General features: G+C 45.7%; 1 pseudogene; it reads left to right on the forward strand.

Annotated features, from left to right (window-relative positions):
• Nucleotides 1-1,848: 1,848 nt before the first annotated feature.
• The window catches only part of LOC127908947 (oocyte zinc finger protein XlCOF22-like), a 37,292-nt pseudogene continuing 28,768 nt past the window's right edge, over nucleotides 1,849-10,372 (forward strand).

Here is a 10,372-nt window from a genome sequence, read left to right on the forward strand (position 1 = left end):
GAAAAACTCCCTTTTTGATCTGTTAGTTTTAACAGGACGTGCAACCTCATCTCTCTCCTCGCACAATTGATTTTAGCATGATATCGATGAGTGATGACAAATACTTATTGCATTCCCTTGTTTAGCGACCCCTAAATTTAAATGCACCACTCCCAAATGTAGCTGGCTCTTCTCCAGGGTGTCCTTTAACCAGTGAGGTAAAATATATCTCCCATTTCCATGTGTTTGTTTTTGTTGTGTCAGTTTCAACAGCACGTACAACCTAATTTCCCCCCTAATCGATATCAGTGATTTATTGCTACTTGTCAAAACAACAGCGTTTTTGGTGCTTGTGCAGTTTATAAGGAGCTTGTTTTAAAAAATACAAGTAATACGATTGTTGTGGCAGGTGTTTGTGTATATAGCACATGTTAGGTTTTCAATTTATCCCAAACTGTTTCTGCATATTGGTTATTGATTTGGACACGTTAAAACTGTTTTGACATTGGGCTATCCCACCAAGCAAAATGTAATTGAAAAGATGTTGAAAATAAGACTATGCAATCAAATATTTCATATTTACATTTCATGTAACATTTGGTAGTGATATTTATTCATGCAACCAACTGACAATTTTTTGGTACAATTATATTGACATTGTTGCCCTGCTTTTAGAACATCAGGGTTAATTCTCACATGTGCCAACCCAAATGTACTAAAGCATGACATTGGGGACTGGGCCCCGATCCAACAACATGCCTATTGAGTGAACCCTGAAAAGAGAGAGAAGCTCCGCAGTGAGGTGGAAAGTTACTACGGATATCGCAGGGGTTTCCTCTAGACATCAGACATGTCCATGGCAAGGACAACTTGGTTGCTGATTATCTCTGGGGTGGGCAGTCAAAAATATTTGTGTTTTGCATTTAGCCAGTGTGTTACCATGATCACAATTTATTTGGAGTTTTATCTCTTATTCTTTTCCGTATTGAAACTGCACTGTTGGTTAGGGGCTCGTAAGAAAGCATTTCACTGTTGTATTCGGCGCATGTGACTAATACAATTTGATTTGAGTTTTGTTTGGGCTCATTCCAAGGGGACGAGAGTTCTCGAAGCTAGTGAGTTTTAGGATTCTATAGAAAATAAATAATACGATTGTTTATTATTATTTAGGAATAGGTGTTTTTTTCTTGTTTTTAATTGTTGACAGCCAGTAGACACCATGTTTATATTGGTGAATGTGAAGCACTGTAGTTGATTATAATGTGAAATGGAAGTTGTTTTCTGTTGGTGGTGAGCAAACTTGTCCAACAAAAATATAGGATATATTTGTTGTCTTAAGGGGGAAGGTGTACAAGGCTTTGGTTTTTCCATTTATGTTTTGAGGTTGGACTTTTGCACGTGTAGCTCGTTAGCACTGATTGGTGTCACCTTGTTAGTCAGTATGGCTTGTCCATCTTGTTAGTGGGAAGGTGTTTCACCTGAGCTGGTCCAGGTGCTATTTAAGAGTGTCTGGTCCAGTGCTCTAGTTGTCTAGATAGATGTGGAGAGTCAACACCTTTAGTTGCTCCACCGTTTTCTATTAAAGATGTTTTTCATTTCAGGTTGAAGCTTCTTTCTGAAGAGAGCTTATTTTTTTAAATGAATCAATACAAGCAAACAAGATAGTTTCCGGGGATTGGTATGGCAAATACCTTACGATTTGCCTGGACTGTAAAGGAGATGGAGCCGTGGAGTAGAGAGACATTTGGAAGGATCATTTTGATGGGATGCCTCAGGATAGAGGTGAAGGAAGTGCTCTGCCTTCAAGGGAACCCGAATGAGAAGGCTTTCGATGTGACGTTTCACAAAGAAGAAAAACATGACGAAGTAATGAAGATGGCAAAGGAAGCGGAGAAAACGGGACCCCTGTGCCATTATGCGGTGACCAGCCTGGCGAAGAACAACTTCAGGGTGGTCACCGTAACCATGTACAATCCGCATGTGAAAGATGAAGAGGTGAGGGCCTTTCTGGGGAGGTACATGGACAATGTCTCCTCAGCGAGGTACCTCAGGGACTCCCTGGGTTTCTGGAACGGAAAGAGAGGTTTCCAGGCGTTACTCAGGGAGTCCCCGAAGAGTGTGGATGGCTACCTCCATCCTCCGGCGATGTTCTCCCTGGGGGCTGACAGGGGAACACTCTACTATGCACGTCAGCCCCCATTCTGCAGGCGTTGTATGGCCTACGGCCAGGGAGTGTGACGAGCCCAAGGCTTGCCACGGGTGTGGCTCCAGAGAACACCTGTGGCGTGATTGCCTGGCTCGTCACAGGTCATACGCGTCTGCAGCTGGGGGGGGAGCGGGGGATGGGGGGAGAAAAGAAAGGACGCGTGCGGATTGTACGGATGGCACAGGGGAAAGGACGGAGAAGGACGAAGAAGGGAAGAAGGAAGAGGCGAGAAGAAAGAGGAGTGAAGATGGAAAGAAGGAAAAAGAAGGAGAGAAGAAAAAGAAGGCGGAAGAACGGGAAGGAGCGGAGAAGAGGGAGAGTGGGACAGTGACGGGGACGGAGGGAGGTGTGGAGATGGGGTGGGAGGGGAGATGGGGGAAAGGAGTGGGGGACAGCCTGCCAGGCTTCCTCGAGGTCGAAATGAGGGATTTGGTGGAGGAGTTAGCGGGGATGGGACGTTGTGTCTCCCCGCTACCTCCTTCACCAAAGAAGAAAGGGATGAAGAGGGGGAGCTTGGCAGGAAGTGAGGGGGTAATTTGTCCTCCCGGTTTGCCTCAGCCCCTTGCATTTTAGTGGATGACTCCAGTGAGGGGTCGGTGGGCTGTTTGCTAGAGGGATCCCAACTCCTGTTTGAGGAGATGGGGTCCCCTACATGCAGCCCCGAGGCAAACAGGGAGGGGGGGATGGTGGGTGGGGAGGGAGGACCCAACACACTGCCTGGGTCATGGGTTGGGATGGAGGACGTGAGGAGAGGACGTCCCCGCCGGTGGAGATGGACCAGGGGAGCATCGGGTGAGTCTCCTGTTTTTTTCTTTGGTTTTTGGGGGTTTTATTTGTTGTTAATAATTAAATGAATAGTTCTGTTTCCTTTTTTAGTCTAAATGTTAGGGGGTTAAGGAATAATGTTAAAAGGAGGGCGGTTTTTTGTTATTTAGAGGGTGTGGGGTTTGATTTCTGTTTTTTACAGGAGGTTCACCTGAGGGATGGTGGGGATGTGTGTAGATTTAAGAGGGAGTGGGATAAGGGGGAATCTTTTTGGGGCATAGGAGGGGTGCACTCAACAGGAGTAGGGATTTTGTGTGGGCATAGAGAGGTTAAAATAGAGAACACTTTTGTAATAATGCAGGGTAGAGTTTTGGGGATGGATGTTAAGTTTAGAGAAGCTAGATATAGGTTAATTGGGGTGTATGGGCCACAGGTGGCGGCAGACAGGAGGGAGATGGTGGACTGTCTGGCGCCCCTGTGTTACAAACAGGCACTTGGTGATAGGAGGAGACTTTAATATAGATTTAGGGGTAGGCGGTGATAGCAGTGCAGGTGCCATCTCTGGGCTAATGGCTTGCCATGGTCTGGTTGATGGTGGCCTGCACACTACTCCGGCAATGGTCGGTCCTACATGGCGCAACTCCAGGGGGGTTGCGCGGAGGCTCGACTACATTTTTGTATCCAGGTCTTTGGGTCAGTTGTCTGGGCGGCTGTTGCCTGTTTTCTTCACGGATCACGACGTGGGTGTTCCTGCAGGTGGGGTCGCCAGTCTGCCTCTTCGGTAGGGGGTACTGGAAGTTAGATCGGGATATACTGGAGGAGCAGGCTTTCGTTGACGCATTTTTTTGTTTCTTTCGGAGGCTTGACGGCCTCCAGTCCATGTGCGAGGGGGTGTTAGAGTGGTGGGATTTAGTTAAGGGGAGGATAAGGGCTTTTATAATAGGATATTGTAGAAGGAAAAAAAGGGAGGAAAGGAGGGAGGTGGATCGTATCCAAAGGTTAATTGAACTCGAGTACGAGGGAGGCAACCTCGGCGGGTCGATTGACTGGGAGAGATTCGCAGCCCTAAAGGCGCAGCTCAGGGAGCTGCAGGAGCAGAAGGCTCGAGCTTTCCTGGAGCGTGCGCATAGTGGCTTTCTAGAACATAATGAGACTTGTTCCGCTATGTTCTTTAAGTCGGTTAGGGCCAGGCAGAGTAGGAAGGTAATGCATGGAGTTAGGGAAGAAAATGGTAGTATAGTAAGTAAACCAGAGGAAATGGTCAGGGTGACAACTGATCATTTCCAATGTTTATTTAAGGAAAGGGAAATAGATGTAGGGCAGGGAAACTTGTTTTTAGAACACTTGTCCCGGCGGTTGCCAGAGGACATTAGAGACGTGATGGAGGCCCAGATCTCACTAGAAGAGGTTGAGAGCGCTCTTAGGAGGATGGGAAAAGGGAAGGTGCCTGGGATGGATGGGCTGCCGGCTGAGTTTTACCTCAAGTTTTGGGGTATACTTGGACCAGTGGTTCTCGAAGTCTTGAAGGCCATCCTTGAGACGGGGGTCCCGGGGGGATCAATGGCTGTTGGTGTGCTGTCATTTCTTTATAAGAAGGGGGAAGCAACTGACCTTGGCAACTGGCGGCCATTGACCATGCTGTGCGTATAGATTACAAGATTCTTGCAAAGGTTTTAGCAGACCGGTTGCGCACAGCCCTTCCCTACGTCGTCCACGAGGATCAGACGTGCGGGGTAGAGGGCCGCTCTATAAGATGGAACCTACAGTTGATCAGGGATTCCATCGCTTGGGTTGAAGATAGAGGGCTGCCTTTAATGGTAGCAGCGCTAGATCAGGCGAAAGCTTTTGATCGCGTGAATAGATATTTTCTATTCAGGGTGTTAGGTAGATTAGGATTTGGGGAGAAGTTTATAGGATGGATCCGTACTTTATATGTCGGAGCGGGGTGTCGAGTTAGTGTAAATAGTCACTTAGGTGACGTTTTTGACCTCTCGTCTGGGGTCAGGCAGGGATGCCCACTCTCGGCTCTCCTCTTCGTTCTGTACATGGAGCCTCTGGGGGCTGCCATTAGGGCAGACACAGGGGTGGAAGGCTTGTTGATCCCTGGAAGTGGTGGGCTGCGTGTTAAGATGACGCAGTACGCCGACGACACTTCCTTGCTGTTGTGCAAGGACTCGTGCCTGACAAGGTCCCTTGCCATCTTTGGGGATTTCACCCGAGCGTCGGGAGCAGTTCTGAACCATGCAAAGTCTTCCGTCAAGTTTTTCGGAAGATGGCGCGGTAGAACGGATGTGCCTGGGGGGTTATCTCTCTGCGAAGGGGCCCTGAGGATTCTCGGGGTTCATTTTGAGACCTCCGGCTCAGCGACGCTAAACTGGAACATGCGTATCGCAGTGGTACAGAGGAAACTAGCAATGTGGAAGGCTAGGTATTTGTCTTTTATGGGCAAAGTCCTGGTCCTAAAGGTGGATGTGTTGCCGTCTCTTTTGTATTTGGCATACATCTACCCATTGCCGGCCTGTCTGAGGAGGCCTCTAGTGAGGCTTGTGTTTCAGTTTATGTGGAGTGGCAGGTGCGAGTGGGTCGCCAGGGCACGCATGATCTGTCCCATCAGGGAGGGAGGTAGGGGGGTACCACATTTCCCCCTCAAGCTGGACTCAATTTTTGTTTCTTTCTTGTTAGCGGAGCTTGCTCAGCCAGTGATACACCCGTCCGGTTACCTCCTGCGGGTGTTCTTCTCGTATCAGGCGAGAAGCGTAATGGTGTGGTCTAACTCGGGTCCTCGGGCGGAACAGCTGCCGTGGCACTTTGGTCATGCGGCCAAGTGGCTGCGTGCGCACCCCGAGGTTGAAGTTGCCCGAGTAGGTTTAGACCACAGGCACCTGTACGAGGAGGTCAGGCAGGCAGGGAGTCCTGCGCCCGTAGCGGGCATCTCGTCAGTGGTCTGGGAGGGAGTGCAGGCGCGGGGCCTGGACAACGGGCTCAAGGACCTGGTGGTTGAGCCTTCATAAGCGTTTGCCGGTACTTTCCATCTTGTACCGGTATAGTTTGTTGCAATCCCCCACCTGTCCAAGATCCTCTTGTGGCAGGGAGGAGACTGTGCGCCATGCCTTCTGGGACTGTGCCTTTGCCGGACTAGTCTGGGCTAGGGCACGGGTGATGCTAGGTGTGGTTAGGAGTGATTTTGTTTGGACATGGGCTAGGCTAGAGAGAGGCGTAGGGAGAGCAAAGGGAACGGATAGGGACAGGTTTCTGCTCTGGCTTCTCATGAGTCTCTTTAAAAAGGGACTGTGGGAAGCCAGGAAGAAGACAGGGAGAGATTGGGGGGTGGAAGGGATAGTGAGAAGGGTGGAAGGTGATTTGAGGGGGAGGATGAAGAGGGAGGAGAGGAAGTGGGGGAAGCATGCGGCACGGGAGAGGTGGAAAGGGGGTTTAGGGCTGGGAGTGTTAGAGTGAGTTTGGTAAGGGGATAGATTAGGGAAGGGGAGATAGGGAAAGGGTTAGGTATGACGGGGAGGGACGATGCTCCCCTGAGGTTTGTTTTTGTTTGATGTTTTTGTAAATAGAATTAATTAAGAATGAATGAGAATTATGATTTTGTAATAGTATGAATGGTATTGATTGTAATAAATTATTTTAACCACCTTTTTGACCTTTTTGGTTTACTTCCTGTCTTTAAGTTTGGTGTGGGTTTTTCTTTTGTTTCCCTCTTCTTGGGCAGACAAGCTAATATTTTGGGTTGGATATTGCATCCAATTAATATTTTAATCAATGGAATTTCCATTAGTCTTTCAGTTGTTAATCTTCTGTTTGTTGTGTACTAAATATTTGTTTATTTTCATTTAGTTTTTTTCCTGTGAAGCCATTGTGTTGCATCCATGTCTGAAATGTGCTGTATAAATAAAGCTTGATTTGATTTCATTTCATTACATTTAAGTCATTTAGCAGACGCTCTTATCCAGAGCGACTTACAAATTGGTGCATTCACCTTATGACATCCAGTGGAACAGCCACTTTACAATAGTGCATCTAAATCTTTTAAGGGGGGTGAGAAGGATTACTTTATCCTATCCTAGGTATTCCTTAAAGAGGTGGGGTTTCAGGTGTCTCCGGAAGGTGGTGATTGACTCCGCTGTCCTGGCGTCGTGAGGGAGTTTGTTCCACCATTGGGGAGCCAGAGCAGCGAACAGTTTTGACTGGGCTGAGCGGGAACTGTACTTCCTCAGTGGTAGGGAGGCGAGCAGGCCAGAGGTGGATGAACGCAGTGCCCTTGTTTGGGTGTAGGGCCTGATCAGAGCCTGGAGGTACTGAGGTGCCGTTCCCTCACAGCTCCGTAGGCAAGCACCATGGTCTTGTAGCGGATGCGAGCTTCAACTGGAAGCCAGTGGAGAGAGCGGAGGAGCGGGGTGACGTGAGAGAACTTGGGAAGGTTGAACACCAGACGGGCTGCGGCGTTCTGGATGAGTTGTAGGGGTTTAATGGCACAGGCAGGGAGCCCAGCCAACAGCGAGTTGCAGTAATCCAGACGGAAGATGACAAGTGCCTGGATTAGGACCTGCGCCGCTTCCTGTGTGAGGCAGGGTCGTACTCTGCGGATGTTGTAGAGCATGAACCTACAGGAACGGGCCACCGCCTTGATGTTAGTTGAGAACGACAGGGTGTTGTCCAGGATCACGCCAAGGTTCTTAGCGCTCTGTGTAGATTGATGAGGGGTAAAAAACTCTTCCATTTTAGGATAAGGCTGTAATGTAACAAAATGTGGAAAAAGTGAAGGGGTCTGAATACATTATTAGCTAATACTAATACCAATACCCTACACCCTATAGCTAATACTAATACCCTACACCTTATAGCTAATACTAATACCCTACACCCTATAGCTAATACTAATACCCTACACCTTATAGCTAATACTAATACCTAATAGCCTACACCCTATAGCTAATACTAATACCTAATAGCCTATACCCTATAGCTAATACTAATACCCTAAACCCTATAGCTGATACTAATACTAATACCCTGCACCCTATAGCTGATACTAATACTAATACCCTGCACCCTATAGCTAATACTAATACTAATACCCTACACCCTATAGCTAATACTAATACCCTACACCCTATAGCTAATACTAATACCCTACACCTTATAGCTAATACTAATACCTAATAGCCTACACCCTATAGCTAATACTAATACCCTACACCCTATAGCTAATACTAATACCCTACACCTTATAGCTAATACTAATACCTAATAGCCTACACCCTATAGCTAATACTAATACCCTACACCCTATAGCTAATACTAATACCCTACACCATATAGCTAATACTAATACTAATAGCCTACACCCAATAGCTAATACTAATACCCTACCTTATAGCATAGGCACTATACTGTGTGTCTGCAGGTGTCTATCTGGTCAAAACTACTGATACAGGAGCCCCTCCACCCTCTGGTGGGATGGATCATGTCTACAGAGAAACCTAGATTTGAATACTTAGATTTGTGTGTATTGGGTATATGTTGTGAAATTGTTAGATATTACTTGTTAGATACTACTGCACTGTCGGAGCTAAAACCACAAGCATTTCACAACACCCGCAATAACATCTGCCAAACATGTGGACGTGACCAATAAAATGTTGTTTTGATTTTTTTTTCCAAACACATCCTATTTAACAAAGGTGCTTTTGGCTGGGGTCAAAATGACTCCATAGGATTTGAATTTGTTAAAAGTCCATATTGATACAGAAACACTAAACCATGATTTAGATATATAAATAACAAGTTGATTGACAAAGTAATGAAAAATTGGAAGAATTGAACAAACCATATTTTGGCTATGATAAAAGATATGTCTCTGGGGTCAAAATGATCCATGTCAGATGTATGGTTCAATGCAAATATGTAGTGAGTGTAAAGTTTGTTTTAAATTCTCCCTCATTAAACACGAATCAATCAACACATGCTTATCTTTGAACAACTTAATATAATAATAAACTTTTAAATGAAAATAAACTTTTGAAATATAAACTGCGAGTCTTTTAGAACTGCCAGTGTGGAAAGCTCCTTCAACAACAACAGCTAATGCTAACATAGCTACAACATCACCCTCTTTACACCATGAGTTCATAAAAGCTATCTGTCTTCTCCTGATAAAGAAGAGGAGGTCTGCTGGACGGAGAAAATAACTCTCGTTAAAGAGGAGGAGGAAGAGGAGGCTGTTTCAATAAAAAAACAAGTGAAGGGTGAGGCTGTTACAGTGAAAGAAGAAGAGAATGACGTTTCAGTGAAAGAAGAGGAAGACTCGTTCAGAGTGAAAGAGGAGGAGGATGTTACAGTGGAGGAAGAGAAAGAGGAGGATGCATTTTTTGGACTGAAAGAGGAGGAGAGGGAGATGCCTGTCACATCCAAAAAGGAGGAGGAGACTGGATATCTGGTCCCGGTTATCCAAACTCATCTTAAGGCAACCAATGGTTCTAACGATGAACTGAGCCGTAAGATGGTTTTGAGAAACGGGGCTCTGATTAACACTAGTAAGTACTGTCTTAAGTACAGAGGCACAAACTCTGCAGTTGTTGAACTGATGTTTGGTGTTAAAGGCGAAATCTGCCATTGTTACATCTATATTTGGACTTTTAAATGGTTTATTTATAGCCATTGATTCTTGAAGAATATAACACATGCCTCGTGAGCTTAGTTCAACTGTTGTACCCCATCAGGACCCCAAACAAACTTGTTTAACTCCAATGTCTGGAAACAATGTAAATCAACACTGTATAGCCTCAACATGGTTAAATATATAATGTTGATGTCATGGATAGTCAGTCATTGCATCCATAGGTCTGTTTATGAATTTGAGAGTAGTTACATTTCTCCAGCCCCATCCATCATCTTATTACCAAAACAGTGGTGGAATGACAGCTTTGTTATTGTTTAAACTGCAGATTGGTTGATGGGGATTTTTTAAAGGGACAACCTAGGATTTAAACAGAACAAAATGCCTGCCCTGAGACTTGGTTTGTTAAACAACCGAGGGATGGTGGTTTGAGAAATGTAACCCCTCTCAAATTCATAGAGAAAGCTATTGTAGCCACCGTAACCCAACACCTAGTGACCTCGTCAAGAAGTTCAGACATCTTGGCGTAACAGTTATAAGGTGTTGACTTGACAGTCGCTGGAACCAGGTTTGAGTTCAGCTCAGGGCTATCCCCTGAATTCACTACACTATGAATACAAGGACTGGCCATCCATGATGTCATAATGATAGTTTAACCAGGTTTCTAGGCTATATAGTATATTCTATAATTCATCCATGATGTCATAATGATAGATTAACCAGGTTTCTAGGCTATATAGTATATTCTAGAATTCATCCATGATGTCATAATAATAGTTTAACCAGGTTTCTAG

Source organism: Oncorhynchus keta, chromosome 18 (assembly GCF_023373465.1).
Source record: "Oncorhynchus keta strain PuntledgeMale-10-30-2019 chromosome 18, Oket_V2, whole genome shotgun sequence".
In the NCBI taxonomy this organism is placed as follows: domain Eukaryota; kingdom Metazoa; phylum Chordata; class Actinopteri; order Salmoniformes; family Salmonidae; genus Oncorhynchus; species Oncorhynchus keta.